An 18185-nucleotide genomic window follows, 5' to 3' on the forward strand; every position below is an offset into this window, starting at 1 on the left:
AGTAGGCAGTAGAACGTAGATACCCTAAAAACACACCAGCAAATGGATTCAATTTCCTTGTTGTGTTTGGAATAAATATTTTTTTTTGTTTTTTCATGTATTCAATTTCCTCGTTGTGTGGACATGCACGTGCGACAGGCACGTGTCTCAAAAAACTTTCATTCATATATAATAGGGGGATTACATACATATTTGATCATTTAATATTTTTTTCCGAAGTTGATTCTTCATACATATTTGGAGTGCTACGTCTCTTTTGCCCTGCCTATCTCTCCATCTTCTTGTCTATGGCGATATATTTACCTCCTTTGGCAACCCCTCTGTACATATGTAGCATCACGATCACCATTGCTTTATTGGGTTTTCCCTTCAGTTGGCAGATCGAGAGCGTTTGAATCAACTGAAATTCGGGGACAGAATTGCTATCTCATCCTTCTTGGAATAGGCTTAAGTGAACGGTTCACAGAGAAATCGTCTTCCAATTGTGTGAACAAATGAAGAAACAGGTCCATGGGAAAGATTCTCACCCTGCATATATTTTTTAAAAAATAAGTACAAAAATAAGGTTTGCAGTATTAGAACTATGAAACAACTGGACAACATCAGAGCCTTTAGTTCTAACGATACTTCATTGAAATGATCATGATGAATATTGCATGTCAGCTCTGTTGAACAACTAAACAATCTTGCACACTAAGTTTCTAATCTGTAAGACGACTACAACCATGGACAATTAATAAATCAATCTTAGTGCTCAAATTAAGCTCTTATTTAATTGGTATGTGCTTCTGATCATAAGAAGATGGCAAATATTAGCCATCGAACTTGAGAAAGAGAGTTTATCGAGAGGATATCTCCACTGCAGTATACAGGGCCAAATTGTAGTGTCAACAGCAGGAAGCCATTTCTTTGTCTGCTCCCTAGGGATCCCACACTAATATCGTTAGATATGATCCATAAAGAACTGAGATTTTGAGGAGCTTCAATTAAAGGATGTGAACAAACCTAATCACCTATGTATTTTCCTCCCTAGAAACAGATTTTGCAGTATGCCATTCACAATGGCAAATTCATTACCCCTTTATGATGGAGTGCTGGACTAAAAATATATTAAGGTTCTGAGATGGATCCAAACTCATAGAATGTTGTTTCTCCTTCGATAGCACCATAACGTCATCCTGGTTTAGCTTGCGCTCGAACTCATAGAATGTTGGAAGTAGTAAACCCTAGACATGGTTGTTGTCTTTAACAACACCAAACTACGCAAGGTAATAAATCACCCATCAGAAAATTACTTAGGAAATCTTAAATAATTTGGAGACAAAGTCCACCCTCTAAGTAGCATTATCTCTACACAACTAATGCCTATACACAAAGAGATTTCACCTGCCAATGAGAAGAGTGACACGGGACCTCCTGCACTGCCTTGTTGTGGTCTTTTTGTTCACAAATTCAGTGCAACCAAATGCAAACAATTCAAGAACAAAAAACATAAGGTCATGTGAGACATCTAAGAGAATATGATAGACAGAAGTTGAAAAGGTAGTGAATAAGAGATGTGCTTGGTATCGAATATTCTTCACTCTTATTGTCAGCTTGCTGAACTATTATTCTAGAATGAATAAATTGATAATACATGAACAGATGAACAAAGATACCCTAAACCAGTTGGTATTCTCTGGTTCCTGCTCGACGTGAACAGTGTTTCGGCTTGTTTTTTCAGTGAAGCGAACAGGGCGGTATGCACATAATTTTTTTCCAACTCCTCCGGGTAGCCCTCTTTGCTCGCGTCCACCATGTCCAGCAGCCTACCCTGTTGGTACAGCACCCATACGGCCATGCCTGTAAAAAAAAAGTACTGTGCATGAGAATGACACAAAAGATTCATCACTGCAGAGAAGCTGGGGTGGCCTGAATGGAGAACCGAGATGAGGCTAGGAATTTCTTGATCCCCTGCACGTGAAGATCCGATCAACTGATTCGTTGTTCTGGTAGACTGGTACAACTTGTTCACACAAGATGAAACCAGTGATCATTGCATTAGCCTGATGAACCAGTGAACCACAAACTATCAGTTGCAGGGAGGGAGCGGCGTACCGCACAGGCACTTGTTGTGCGCGTAGCAGTCTGCCCCGTGCATGGACATGAACCTTCCCGCCGGCACCTCGCCGCAGAGCTCGTTATAGCTGACGTTGAAGTGCTCCAGCTTCACGTCCATCAGCGACTTGGCCACTCTGCCGCTGACCCTGTTGTGGCTCAGGTCCAGCAACCTGAGATGGTGCGGGAACCTGACCTCCGTCAGGTCGAACTCGGGCTCGTTCCACGACAGGTCCATCTTGACCGCCGGCTTCGTGATGCCGAACGGGAACGACGAGGTGGTCACCGGTGAGCTGGTTACGCGAGAGGTCGATGGTGTCGACGTCGCCTTGTCGCCGTAGTTGCTGGGTATCTCCCCCGTGAGCCGGTTGTTGGACAGGATCAGGAACCTGGAGCCACCGTACAGCAGCCCCGGCGGGAGGAGGCCGTGATGCTGTACCGCGGGGACTCCACGCCGGATGGTGTCATGGAGGACGATCAAGCGCGCGAGGAGGGGCACCTTGTTTCCTCGGGCCTTCGTCTCCTGGCGCCGTGGGCCAGCGCCGCCGCCATCGTCGATCTGGATCGGAGATGCAGGCCCCGTTCCACTTACCTCGTATCCTTGTTCGGCTTCATTTTCTAAGTCAAAATAGTATTTTTCTCTTACAATCACCTGTTCGTTTGTTGGTTTCAGCCAGGCTTATTCAACTAGCCAACAGTGTTTTTCTCTCACAACAAACCAGCACCAGCTAGTCCAAACCAGCCCAGAAACCAACCAGCGAACACGCCGAATATTTCAGCCAGAACTGTGTTTTTCAACCAATTTCAACCAAGATTCAACAAGCCAAACGGGGCCGACGGAAAAAAGGCGGCGTTCGGAAGAAAAGTCTTGAGAACCGATTGATGGAGGACCCGATAAAAATCACCGGTGAAAAATAAATTAGGCGCGGGCACGTTGACTAGAGAGAAACACGCATAAACAGTAAACAATTTCCGTCTGGGTCCGCTTGTCAGGTCAAGGTGGACGATTTAGATGCGTTGAATCTAATTTTAAAGTAGATCTAAGGGCCAAGAATTAAGATGGGTACAAATATCAGGGTGAGAGGCTATTTTCAATTCCTTCGCTCTAGATGGCAAGCGCTTGATCATTTTGATCGGGTCATGTAGAACAAGGTTCAAATCATTTGTTCGTTAAGATGCCTCAGCTACATATATCGATGCACTTTGACGACATCTTTTTAAATGGGTCTTGTTATCCCTATCTTACCCTATTTCCATACATCTATCGATCCATCCTCGTATGGGTGGAGAACCCTCATCCTTATATGGGTGGAGAACCCGTCGTAGTTTCAGTTGTTCTACCGGAGGCTCTAGGGAGGTTGGAGAAAAGAGCACTCATCTTGGAGCAAGCTTACTACTTATATGTTTTTAACAGTTATCCTTTTCATACTTGGCTACTCAATATTTACTGTAGGCACATACAAACAATATGAGTGATTATGAGTTTATTAATGATGTAATAAGATGGTGCCTAACTGAACAGTAAATTAACGTGATATAAATAAACAAGCATCTGTAGATGCAAAATAATTATGATTTAAATAATATAGTATTAATTTATTTAGCAGGTCGATCTAAACATAACTTTGTCTTTTTTTGCCCCATAAACAACGTAACTTTTTTTCCTTTTTGTCCACATAAAGTACAGGCTAAAGCACATGTACATGATTTTTTTTGCATCATTTCTTACAAACATGTTTAGATTTTGTTTTTCACCTTTTTGTCATACATTATTTGTCGTGGGTGCCCTAAGACACCTGTGCTCGCTTTCACTGGCAGCTCGCCTTTCGTATTTCATGCTTTGATTTCCCCTTTCTGTGTCATGTTTGCAGGTATGCAAGTGATTTGATCAAAACAGATTGTTTATTAAGAGCCTAGTTTACAGGTTATATTATTTTTATTTAAACCTAGTTTGCTACTGGATTTATGATATGGTTCTACATGGCAGTTGGGTTTTGCGACCAAAAGTGATGCAGCGCTGCCAAAGGCGCGAAACCAGCCAACGCCCAGTCCTCTGCTTCCTTGATCGCCGCCCGCACGACATCCTGCATAGAGTAGGCTCGCCTTCCGAAGACTCTGCACAGTTCCTTTCCATCCAAGTCGTCCATGCGACCAAGAGCAGCAGAGAATAGAACAACGGTTTGGACGCCTGGTCGACGCGGCCCCTCTGCTGAATCCACCACTCGCCGAGGTCGTCCTCACTGCCCGGCATTAGAGGCAGCAGTTGCAGCGGCCCTGGCAACGCCAGCCAGACCTGCCTGGTAAATACGCAGCCAAGGAAGAGGTGGCTCCCCGTTTTCGGAGCCTGATCACAGAGAGCACACGCGTCGTCGTCGTAGGGTTGAGATAGCGAATTAGAGGGGATAAATAGTTATTTCTAAATTTAAATATATCGGCTAACCAAAATAAATATATAAATAAGACTATCGGTCTAGCCAAAACTACACTCCTCTATCTAAGTTCACGAGCACCTTATGAAGATACTAATTAGGCAACAAAAATGCCGAGCTAGCTAAAGCTCACCTAATCAATTTTAGAGTAAGGTCACACAAGCCTATGCACTTACTTTGCAAAACGGAGGGAGCTCCTACACAATCTAGTAAGCAAAGCACAAAGCTCCTAAGCTCACTAGCAATGCTCAATAACAAGACCACTCAAGCCAAATTAGAGAGCGTAAATTACTTAGCTATACAAACTAAGCAATGTGACTAACAAGGTTACTCAAACCAAATTAGTCACATAAGGGAGCTACTTCTATACTACACAAGCAAGAAGGTAACTAGCAAACTACACAAGTCAACTAATTATAAGAGCAACTATACAAGCACAATGTATATGAAAGTAATTGCAAGCTTGTGTAAAGGTGATGCAAACCAACAGGAAGCCAAGGATGACACGATGATTTTAACCCGAGGTTCACGTGCTTGCCAACAAGCTAGTCACCGGTGTGTCGACCGTTCACTTGGCGGTTCGGTGGCTAATTGGCATCACCCCTAAGCCCACACGTTGAGCACCGCAAGAGCCTACCCATAAGTGAGGGTAGCTCAATGACACGCTCTACTAGTGTTGCTTTTCGTGCCTCCCACGGGGTGAGCACAACCCCCTCACAATCAGTTCTCCAGAGCACCGCACAATCTTCTTTGTGTGTTTCGATGGCGACCACCACCAAGCCGTCTAGGAGGTGGCAACCTTCAAGAGTAACAAGTATCACCGGCTTGCAACTCTATCATCTAGTGCCACTCGATGCAATCTCACAACGCAATCGCACTAGAATACTCACTCGCAATTGATTCACACTCTTGCAAGCACAAGTGAGTTAGAGGCTCTCCTAGCACTCCCCAAGCATGGACACTAAGTCCCAAGGGTGCCAAGCAAGTGCCAAGGCCGGCCACACACTCCTTTTATAGCCCCACGGGCTAAAATAGCCGTTACCCCCTTCGTCCTGATTTATGCGCACTGATCGGACTCGCTGACCGAACTCACCCTAGAGTACGGTCTAAAGTCCGGTTGTAGAGTCCAGTCGCTCCTCATGCGCCACGTGTACTAGATGTTCAAAGATGACCGTTGCTCGTCAACGGCTAGCTCCTGCACGCGCATACTCCTAACCGGACATGCCTAGGTCCAGCGACCGGATGCGCCGAGGTCGATTCCGGTCACCAACGCGCCTCTACACAACTGATTGGACTTCCTTTTCTCCTATGACCGGACTTGACTCTCCCGGAGTCCGATCACATCCAAAGAGGTTGCAGAGAGCTCTTTTGATGACCAGATGCGTCAGGTCATCACTGACCAGACTCTCCGTGCGTCCGGTCGCTCCTGGACGCTTTAAAAACACTAACCGGACTCTCGACTGGACTCGTAGGTACTGACCGGACACGTCCGGTCATAATGTTCTGTCACAGACCTTTCAGTGCTAAAACGGCTATAACTTTTAGCTCCGAACTCTGATTTCGATGATCTTGGACATTTTGGAAAGCTTATTCAGTGGGTTACACAACCCACTTGCATATTTGATCCAAAGCACAATGTATCAATACAGAATTCCAAATCAAGAGACATCCTATAGTTCGGAGTTGACCGAAAAACCTCTCTCTTCTTCAAGTTGATTCAATTCAACTCCAACAACTTCTCCTTTGCAAATGTGCCAACACCACCAAGTGCAAGTGTGTTAGCATTTTCATAAACATTTTTTAAAGGATTAGTCACTCAATTTACCACGCCACTTGATCCTAGCAACATCGCAAAGTTAGATCGCTCAAGTGGCACTAGATGACCGATATGCAAACAAGTTTGCTCCTCTTAATAGTGCGGTCATCTATCCTAAACCCGGTCATAAACTTTTCTATACAACCTTTCACCTGGTGAAATGAAAATGCCCTACAAATATACCTTAGCCTTGCGCATTCCATTCCATCACCTCCGATGTCGATGCAACACATGCATCAGCCGAACACCAAATGATATGATCCACTTCATATCATCACATGACCGTATTGGTTCATCGATCTTGACTTCACTTGCTCTTCGCCGTTGCCTCGGTCCATCGGCGCCAAGTCATCACTCAACTTGCCCTTCACTCTTGCAACTGGTCCGTCGAGCCAAGTCTTGTCTTGATCTTCTCCACCTTGATCACATGACTCCATGTTATGCCTCATATGCAATGAGCTCCTTCATCACTTGTGTGAGCCTTGCAACAAATCCAAGCCATCTTCAGCGTCATGGCATGAGTTGCTCACACAAGTACCTGTGGACTAATCACCTATGTATCTCACTCAAACACATATTAGTCCACCTAAGGTTGTCACTCAATTATCAAAATCAAACAAGGACCTTTCAATCTCTCATTTTTGGTAATTGATGACAACTCTACAAAGATATGAAAATTAAGCTCATTTCAAGCTAGCACTTCACACAAGTGTAAATTGCTAACTTGATTTAGATTTTATGCTACTTATCCAACATTTAAGCTCTATGTCAAGATTCGGATAAGCACCATAAAACCCGACTTAGTAGTGATAACTCCCCCTACATGTGTGCTCAAATAATTTAGTTTCAAGTTTGCACACATGCATAAATATGAAATTTGTGGGAGTGTTAGCACTACTAAGTGATGCTAAGGTGTATAGAATAACCTTTGAAGTGTGATACCAATCAGAGTTGCACTTTTAACACCATCCTTAGCATCATGAGTAGCTAGATAACAAAAACACTAGAAACCCCATGAGATCAACATTATAAGCAAGGTTCTAGTACCATTTGTAAAAGCACAAGTCTAACTACCATCCTATGCATGCTAGTTATCATATCATCATTTAAGTTCTATAACTAGCATACAACACACAAGTATGCATATCAAATTTAAAACTTATGCAATGCAAGCAAGCACATGAATATGCACATCTCAAATGTAATCAATCAAAGTTCATGAGCTTGCTCCCCCTACTTGTGTGCTTCTCTTGTCCAAGAATTTTGATCCCCTCATATTCTTCAATGTTGCTCCCTCTTTGTCCGTGCATGTCCAACTTCTACTTCTTTGTCTCAATCTCTCCCTCAAGCTTTTATATCTTTGTACAATCTCTCTCTCTTTGTCATCAATTTTCATAAAAGGTGTGCTTCTCATTGGTGCAAAGGCTTGCATTAGGGTAGATGGTTGAGGCTTGAATCTTGTGTTTTTTATGGACATTTCCAAATATTGGAATGACACTACATGTATGGCTCTTGAGATACCACATATAGGATCTTTGACCTTGATACCAATTGGTAGGGCACCTCCCCCTATATCATAGTATGGGTCATTCACTTGATAAACTTGAGCTCTTGTAGGTGAGGGATGCAATTTTTATTTGATGATCACTTAAGGTTGAGGATCACTTGTGGAACCATCATCTTGTATAGTTAATACCACATGTAGAAATGTGATACTATTTGAAAAAATTTGCTATCATGGAACCACTTATTGGATTTGTCGATTTTGACCATTTCTTGAACATTTGCTATCTTTAGGAGTGCCACTTGTAAGATATCACTTGTAGGTTGATCTAGACACCACTTGTGAATACACTTGATGAATCAATTGAATCTAGATACCATGTGGAACAACCAAACTAGATATTCATTTGCATTGTTGTCTTATGCTTGTACTCTTGTTACTTATCATGAGCTTCTAGGTTGACTTGAACTAAATTAAGTTGCCTAAGTTTTCAAATCTGGTTTGAACCAATGACAAGATTCTTCACATTTCTTGCAAGGGTTATCTTACCAATGTTGTACTTATCACTTGTTGACAATCCAAATTAAATCAAGTACTTTAGGTTTACTAGCTCATGAACAAATTCATACACTGCCACTAGATCAATTAATCAAACAAGCAATAGTGGTAGGCTATGAATTTAAACATTTCATTTGTTATGCATGATCCTATGAAGCATGTACTATATGCACTAATCGCATACTAGTAAGGTATGAAATAATCATGCATATTACAATGATACCTTTGCTATCTTGGAGTAGAGGATACTCTTTAGATTTCAATGAGCCTCCGCAATAGCAATGTGAAGTCCAATTTATAGCTTGGTGAAGACCAATCATCATAGATAGAGTCCATTCTTCATCCACATAAATTGAGAACCACTTAAGATCAAGTGTACTAACTCTTGTTGTGGTTGGCTTGCTTTATCTTTTATCAATGCTAGCATGAGAGCACTAATGAGAATATCACTTGAATTACCATGACTAGCTCTCTTTTGGGTGTTGCTTGCTTTACTTGATCAACCCTTTTGATTGCTTTCACTAAGCATCTCAAATGCTTCTCAGATCACCACTTCCATATTAGCCTTCTAAGTACCATACTTGGTTTACCTACACATAGGCGGCAAGCCCTTACACTAGGGAGAAGTGACCTCTCTCTAAGCCATTCTAGATACTCACTTGAATTGACTTTGTTTGATTGATCCAAGTGATAGACTTAACTTGATGAGTAACCATGAAACCTTCTTTAAGTTCTTTTCTTTCTACTTGTTTAAGTCCTTTTCTTTCTAACAAATGATTTTCAATTGTTATTAGAACTTAAACTTCATCTTGAGCTTGGTCTTGATCTTTAATTTGAGTACCAAATGTGTGCCAAGTATACTCCACAATCAAATAGCTTTGTACTCTTTAATTGTCATGCTTCTAGATCAATCCAAAACCAAACTTAGGTACCTCAACCACTTATAAACATGTTTCCAACTTGATGACCTTTTAATCAAAGTGACTCTTGATCAATTCAATAATTAACACTTTTCTGGTAGATTCTGTACCCTTAAAAGAAATATCCATAACTCCCAATGTATAGATCCAATTACCATGAAATTAGGTAGAGATGTGCTTTACTAAGTCATCTAGAGCTGTAAACATTTGAGCTTCATTTGACTTCTAGACTGCTACTAGATTTCAATTCTTTCACCACTGCTACATGCTAAAAACTGCTGCACTATAGCTGAAAAGGTCTACTCCAAAACTAAAGCAATTATTATCCAATTCTCATGAAATTTGTACAGCATCTTATAACATAAATCTAGAGCATTCATACCAAATTTCAAGCCAATCTAAATAGATATGATTACTCAAACATGGCTAAGATCCCAGCTCACTCAAATTTTGCAATATAAGACAGATTTCAATTACTTGAGCTATTCTGCAACAAATGTGAATCAAACGTGAAACTAACTTGTTTGAATACTTTCACAAGACATATAACCATTCAATCCACTTACTCAAAATCATCTCATGAATTTATCCAACACAAATCAATCCAAACTTGATCACTAAGCTATTTATCTATTCAAACATCTCATAGCAAGCAACATTGCATATTTATCTAATTCAATCAACTCATATGCACCCAAATGAAATGATAAACAAGAGATATACCTTGATTGGCTCATGATCATCCACTTAGCAAGCTTCAACTCATATCTTTGCAAGCCATCAAATATATCAATAAATCATCCACAATATGAATGTTGCACTTGTATGTTGATAGCTCTTGGACTTCACTATCTTGTCATGGCACTGGGATAAGAAGCATCACATGTTAATACTTGGCTCAATCACATGATCAACACAATGAATACCACTTGAACCAAGCCACCAATACCAATAGTACCTACAATCAATCATCCACTTTTTGATGGTACCCAAACAAGTTTGGGTCCTCTTAAGTTAGGAGCAACATACTTAGGCATTGCCTTAGTATGAGTAGCAGGATGTTTTGCAATTAAAACCAATAAGGTACCATTGTCATCCTTTCTAAGCACAACATTATCAATAATTGAAATAGGCTTAGAATTATTACCTAGGGGACATGAATGAGCCATGTGTCCCCTTTTCCGGCATGAGTAGCACTTCCTCTTTGATTGAGCCATCTTTTTCTTGCTCATGTGGTGCTTCTCATTTCCTTGCCTCTCATGAGTTGCTTGAACCTTTTTCTTAAGATTGGTAGGACACCTCGAGGCAAAGTTTCCTATATCTTCACACTTGAAGCACTTGATGTGAGCTAAATCTCTCCTCTCATCTTGATTCTTGCTCATCATCTTGGCATCTTGATCAAGCATTGGATACCTTGCTCTTCCACTCCTTGTTTTCTTCTTCATCATCATCAAGTCACCATCATCTTCATGGTTGATCTTGATTTCCTCTTGGGGTGTCTTTTCTTGCTCAACTTATGGCTTTGGTTGAGACTCTTCTTGTTGCTTCACCATTTGCTTGGTTGGGCACATAGAGGTGAGATGGCCCCATATGCGACACTTGAAGCATTTGACATGCTTGAGCCTCTCTTCTTCTTTCTTCAACTTGAGCTTTTTTCATTTGGGCACCTATTTGCAAGATGTCTCACTTCATGGCACTTGAAGCACATGAAATGAGATAAGCCTCTTTTGTTCTTACTTCTTCATCTTTCTTTCTCTTTTTCTTTCGCCCTTTGTCGTGCTCTTGTTGAATCCAATGCCACTCATATCACCATAGCTTCTTTTGTTGTTCAACATATGCTCGAAGGTGATTTTGGTGTTATAGCACCTCTCTAGCTTGTTGCTCAAATTCTTCACTTCATTCTTGAGCTCATTATTCTCCTTCAAAAGGTTAGTCTCACAAGACATAGAAGTAGAACAAGCATCTATATGTGAAGAACATGGCACATCTAATAAATCATCACAAGAGGTGGATACATGCTTCTTCCCTACGTCACAAGAGTTAGTCATATGTTGCAATTGATCACTTGACTCATGTGATGAGCTCTCATTCTTTTTTCTTTTCTTGGAAAACATTTTAATGAGAGAAGCATGTTGTTCCAATAATTTTTTATGAGATGCAATTAGTTTTCCAAGAGTCAATTTTAGCTCACCATGTGAAGATTTAAGAACATCCAGTAAGTGCTTATGTCCTTCACATGAGTTTTTTAGAAAAGAGTTTTCAATTTTAATGTTTTGGCTTTCTTATTTTCTAAAGCTATTTTCATGCTAGCAAGTCTATTAACAAGCTCATCATATGAATCAACATGATCAACCACATTAGCACTTTGTACCTTTGTGTCACTTTGTTACATGAAGCAATATGGTAATGATGGAGAGCTTGCAGTAGCATCACGATCATGACTCGAGCATGAACCAACATCATCAAGATCACCACCAAGTGTGCTTGAGGTAGAATCATCATGTGCATCACTTGTGGCATCATCAATCTTGTCAAGTGATCTTATGATAATATCATGATCATCATCACTTGACCATGAGATGGAGCAATCTTCCACAATCATAAAATTATGGTCATGCTCGACACACTCATGCACCTCCTCCTTGGGCTCCTCCTTCAACTTGCCATCATCCCATGTGAAGGAGTCACCGAAGGTGTGCTTAATTGATTCTCATATCTCACGAGCGGCTCCACGTAGTTTATCTTTTTCATTAAATCAAAGCTCAAAGCATCCACTAGATAACAACAAGCATGTGCATCAAGTTCAAAGAGAACTATTTGAGCTTTGGTGAGATTTCTATAGTCCAAGACATGGGTGAGCCCACTAGTGACAATCCACCAAAACTTAGGTTCCTTTACACAAAAATGATCAAGCACATGATTTTTCCAATGTGTAAAGTTTGTGCCATCAAAAACGTGTGTCTCACAATCATCTGGCCCATTAGTCACCATCCTCTCGAGTCGATGAAGACCACAAATGAGAGACCAAGCTTCGATACCACTTGTAGGGTCGAGATGGCGGACTAGAGGGGGGTAAATAGTCCTTTCTAAAATTAAATGCACCGGCTAACCAAAACAAATACGGAAATAAGACTATCGGTCTAGCCAAGACTACACCCCTCTACCTAAGTTCACAGTCACCTTATGAAGATCCTAATTTGGCAACAAAGGTGTCGGGCTAGCTAGAGCTCACCTAATCAATTCTAGAGCAAGGTCACACAAACCTATGCACTAGTACTTTGCAAAACCAAGGGAGCTCCTACACAATCTAGTAAGCAAAGCACAAAGCTGCTAAACTTACTAGCAATGCTCCATAACAAGGTCACTCAAGCTAAATTAGAGAGCACAAATTACATAGCTACATAAACTAAACAATGTGACTAACAAGGTTACTCAAACCAAATTAGCCACGCAAGGAAGCTACTTCTATGCTACACGAGCAAGAAGGTAACTAGCAAACTACACAAGTCAACTAATTACAAGAGCAACTACACAAGCACAATGTATATGAAAGTAATTGCAAGCTTGTGTAAAGGAGATACAAACCAACGGGCAGACAAGGATGACACGATGATTTTAACCCGAGGTTCACGTGCTTGCCAACACGCTAGTCCCTGTTGTGTCGACTGCTCACTTGGTGGTTCGGCGGCTAATTGGCATCACCCGCCAAGCCCACATATTGGGCACCGTAAAAACCTACCCACAAGTGAGAGTAGTTCAATGACATGCTCTACTAGTGTTGCTCTTCGCGGCTCCTACGGGATGAGCACAATCCCCTCATAATCACTTCTCCGGAGCACCACACAATCTTCTTTGCGTGCTTCGACGGAGACCACCACCAAGCCATCTAGGAGGTGAAAACCTCCAAGAGTAACAAGAACCATCGACTTACAACTCGATCACCTAGTGCCACTCGATGCAATCTCATAATACAATCGCACTAGAATCACTCACTCACAATCGATTCACACTCTTGCAAGCACAAGTGAGTTAGAGGCTCTCCTAGCACTCGCCAAGCATGGACACTAAGTCCTAAAGGTGCCAACCAAGTGCTAAGGCCGACCACACACTCCTTTTATAGCCCAAAGGGCTAAAATAGCCGTTACCCCCTTCGTCCTGATTTCTACGCACTGATCGGACTCGCTGACCGAACTCACCCTGGAGTATGGTCCAGAGTCCGGTCGCTCCTCGTGCGCCACATGTACTAGCTGTTCGAAGATGACCGTTGCTCGCCAATGGCTAGCTCCCGCACGCGCATACTCCTGACCGGACGTGCCTAGGTCCGGCGATCGGATGCGCCGAGGTCGAGTCCGATCACCAACGCGTCTCTGCATAACTGATCTGACTCCCTTTTCTCCTATGACCGAACTCGACTCTCCTAGAGTCCAGTCACTTCTAAAGAGGTTCCAGAGAGCTCTTTTAATGACTGGACGCATCAGGTCATCACTGATCGGACTCTTCGTGCGTCCGGTTGCTCCTAGACGCGTTAAAAACACTGACCGGACTCGCAGGTACTTACTGGACGCGTCCGGTCACAGACCTTTCAGCGCTAAAACGGCTATAACTTTTAGCTCTGAACTCTGATTTCGATGATCTTAGACATTTTGGAAATCTTATTCAGAGGGTTACGCAACCCATTTGCATATTTGATCCAAAGCACAATGTATCAATATAGAATTCCAAATCAAGAGCCATCCTATAGTTTGGAGTAGACCAAAAAACATCTCTCTTCTCCAAGTTGATCTAATTCAACTCCAACTTCTCCTTTACAAATGTGCCAACACCACCAAGTGTACACCGTCAAGTGCAAGTATGTTAGCATTTTCATAAAAAAAAATTTAAAGGGTTAGTCACTCAATTTACCACACCACTTGATCCTAGCAACATCGCAAAGTTAGATCGCTCAAGTGGCACTAGATGACCGATATGCCAATAAGTTTGCTTCTCTTAATAGTACGGCCATCTATTCTAAACCCGGTTATAAACTTCTCTACACAACCTTTCACCGGTGAAATGAAATACCATACAAATATACATTTGCCTTGTGCATTCCATTCCATCACCTCCGATGTCAATGCAACACATGCACCAACCGAACACCAAATGATATGATCCACTTCATATCATCACGTGACCGTATTGGTTCATCGATCTTGACTTCACTTGCTCTTCACCGTTGTCTCAGTCCATCGACGCCAAGTCATTACTCAACTTCCTCTTCACTTTTGCAACCGGTCCGTCGAGCCAAGTCTTGTCTTAATCTTCTCCACCTTGATCACATGACTCCATGTTATGTCTCATATGCAATGAGCTCCTTCATCACATGTGTGAGCCTTGCAACAAATCCAAGCCATCTTTAGCGTCATGGCATGAGTTGCTCACACAAGTACCTGTGGACTAATTAACTGTGTATCTCACTGAAACACATATTAGTCAACCTAAAGTTGTCATTCAATTACTAAAACCAAAAACCTTTCTATCGTCCTGAAGTCCATGACGTTTGCGTCGCTCGGAGGTCCAGAGACGCCGGTGTAGGGCCAACCAGAAGAAGAGCTTCACTCGCGTCGGAGCTTTGGCCAGCCATTGTTCTTTTGCCCCCAGAAGCCTGGTTGATCCGGCAAAGAAAGCACTTACGTCGAAGAAACCGAGTACATGCCAGTGGAAGACCACTTCCACACGAAGCGGTCCGGCTGTAGCGGTGTAAGGCGATTGATCGCAGCAGCTCCCAGACGCACAGGTAATCACAAAGCACCTGTGTTGTTGGCGCCCCGGTGATGTCCCGTGCCCAGCGATTGTTCTGCAACGCGTCGCGCAGCATACGCTTCCGTCCAGATCGCGAAACCGCCGCGAAGAGGGCAGGAGCCAATTGGTGAAGCAGGCCGACTGATGCCCAGTTGTCGATCCAAAGTCTTGTGCCCGTGCCATCACCGACGACGATAGTCATGCTCGCGGCACACATTGCGGCGACGTTCTTCTCCGTGCGCGACGGGAGACTTGCCCAGCAGCACCGGGGCTCGGTCCGCGAGAGCCACTCCCACTGCAGCCATAGCGCAAATCCGTAGGTCGGTGACACCCAAGCCCCCAAGCCCGGTCGGCCTGCAGACGACCGGTCAGGCGACCTTGCACTTACCTCCAGAGCATGAGGCAGCCCCGGCCCAGATGAAAGCTCGTCGCCGTTTGTCGATCTGCTTGATCGCCCAACCGGACAGGCAGCAAGCGATGCTTAAGTGCACCGGGATAGCTGACAGCGTGACCTTGGTGAGTAGCACCCTGCCGGCATTCGTCAGGAGGCCAGATTTCCACGTCGGTATTCTGGCTGCGATGGCGTCCACGAGCGGCTGCTCGTCCGCACGACCCAGTCTTCGCAGCGATAGTGGAATCCCCAGATATTTGCAAGGGAAGGGCGACACGACGCACGGGAACACATGTTGGACATCTGCGATCATGTCATCGTCACAGCGAATCGGAGTTGCGATGCACTTGTCCATGTTGGTGACCAAGCCGGATGCACCCTCGAACAGTGATTGATTGACTACTGTCTAAATGTGATGTGAAGGACGTAGGGAATTAAGGTCGGCAACACCTGAGAGTTGAGGCTTATGCTTTGTACATGTGCTTGCTTAGTTGGTCTTGCCGTATGCGTCGATCGTCGTTGTGTGTCTGTTGGAGATTAGGAGATGGCGTCTCTGCCTCACTAGGGACGGTGGCCGCCGAACGAGGCCTGCAAGGCAGTGGCCCAACACCAACACCGAGACATAACAGGCAACCGACAGAGCGGCGATCGACGAGCCGGCGGCGCATCATGTGGCCGGAAGCCCGGAACTCCTGCACATATACATGCACGCATGCACATATTGTCAAGATACTGCAACTCATTGGATCTCCAAGGGTCACAACCGAATCGATTGATCATGAGTTTGTTGGAGACGATTGACAGCGGTGTGTTATATCCCAAAGATCACCTAGAGTAGCATCTAGTCGGGTGGTTCTTTGTATTTTGGATGAACAAGTAGAAATCCTAACGAACCGTACTACAGAGTGATAGAGAGAGGAGAGTGGATGGGAGTGTACAAACCATCGGAGGGCGCCGTCGAGGAGGATCCGGCCATCTCTTTCAGTCGGTGAAGCTCTGCGCATGGGCAGCGATGGTCGGAGAAGAGTTGGTGAAGTCCGACGATGCAGTGGCGGTGCAGTGAGGCCGACGGTGATGACGGTGGCGGCTTCCCGTCGCTGGCTGCGCACCCTGTTGAGATCGGACTTAGGGTTTATTGGTGGGGCGGAGTGGCTCACGGCGAACCTCGTACTATGAGCCGCTGGCCCCCACCACTTTATATAGCGCAGTGCGACGGGGGTCCACCAACCATGTAGAGTTGGGCGCCCCCGATCAGGGCGCGTGACCAAGGCCCAATAGGCTGTTGGACTTATTGGCTAGGAGATCATTCCAACATTCTCCCCCTTGATCTCACACTATTACTTTTATCTTTAAACTTTAAACTTCAATCCTTTTCTCCTTTCTCATTCCTTCACAGATGATGCATAGAGCATGTTTTATCGTCACGGTCAATCGCCGATAGATTTAACAGCTACAATGCGCGTCTCTGATCTGAAATAGATACTTTAACTTTTGGGCCCTTTATAGTCCAGAAATCATAGGCTTTTCCTTAAACCCATGCCGGCTACATGTTCTCTGAACACGTTGGGTGGTAAGCCTTTTGTAAGCGGATCCGCGAGCATCTTTTCGGTACTTATATGCTCAAGACTTATCATTTGATCCCGGACTCTATCCTTCACAACATAATATTTTATGTCAATGTGTTTGGCAGCACCACTTGACCTATTATTGTGAGCATACTGTACTGCTGGATTATTATCGCAGTATAACTTCAGTGGTCTATTAACGTCGTCAACCACTTTCAAACCGGGTATGAACTTCTTTAGCTAGTTCACCTGCCCTGATGCCTCATAACATACTACAATCTCAGCATACATTATGGACGATGTAGTGACAGTTTGCTTTGAGCTTTTCCATGAAATAGCTCCTCCTGCAAGAGTGAATACATATCCTGACGTGGATTTTCTATCATCTCTCGTATAATCAGAATCCGAGTACCCCACCAATTGGAGAGATTCTGATCTTCTATACGTCAACATGAGGCCTTTCGTACCTTGCAAATATCGCAAGACTTTCTTTATTAATTTTCAGTGTTCTATTCCTGGATTACTCTGAAATCTGCCAAGCAACCCGGTAACAAAAGCTAAGTCAGGGTGCGTACATACTTGAGCATACTATAAGCTTCCGACAGCTGAAGCATATGGAACCGCTTTCATTTGATCGAGCTCGTACTGGTTCCTGGGGCATTGAAAATCTCCATATCTGTCGCCCTTGACTATAGGAGCAGGCAATGGACTATATTTATGCATACTGAATTTTTTTAATACTTTTTCTATGTATGCCTTTTGTGACAGTCATAATGCTCCCTTTCTTCTATCTCGGTGAATTTCTATGTCCAAAACATATGATGCTTCACCAAGGTCTTTTATGTCAAACTTTGAGGACAAAAACTTCTTTGTCTCCTGCAGCAGACTCATATCACTACTAGCAAGTAGAATGTCATCCACATACAGAACAAGGAAAATAAATCTTCTATTTTCTAGGTAGCCAATGAAATTACAACTTACTGTTTTGGGATCTAACTTCCCAATGTTTGGGTTAAATACTTTAGCCTCAGCAGGACTCCCCCACACACGTAAATGGTTTAGTGAGGGTACTCTTCCTGTCCACAACTCATACGGTGTTTTGGGCACCGACTTACTTGGTACTC

The sequence above is a fragment of the Miscanthus floridulus genome, unplaced genomic scaffold, assembly GCF_019320115.1.
Source record: "Miscanthus floridulus cultivar M001 unplaced genomic scaffold, ASM1932011v1 os_2532_1_2, whole genome shotgun sequence".
Lineage (NCBI taxonomy): Eukaryota > Viridiplantae > Streptophyta > Magnoliopsida > Poales > Poaceae > Miscanthus > Miscanthus floridulus.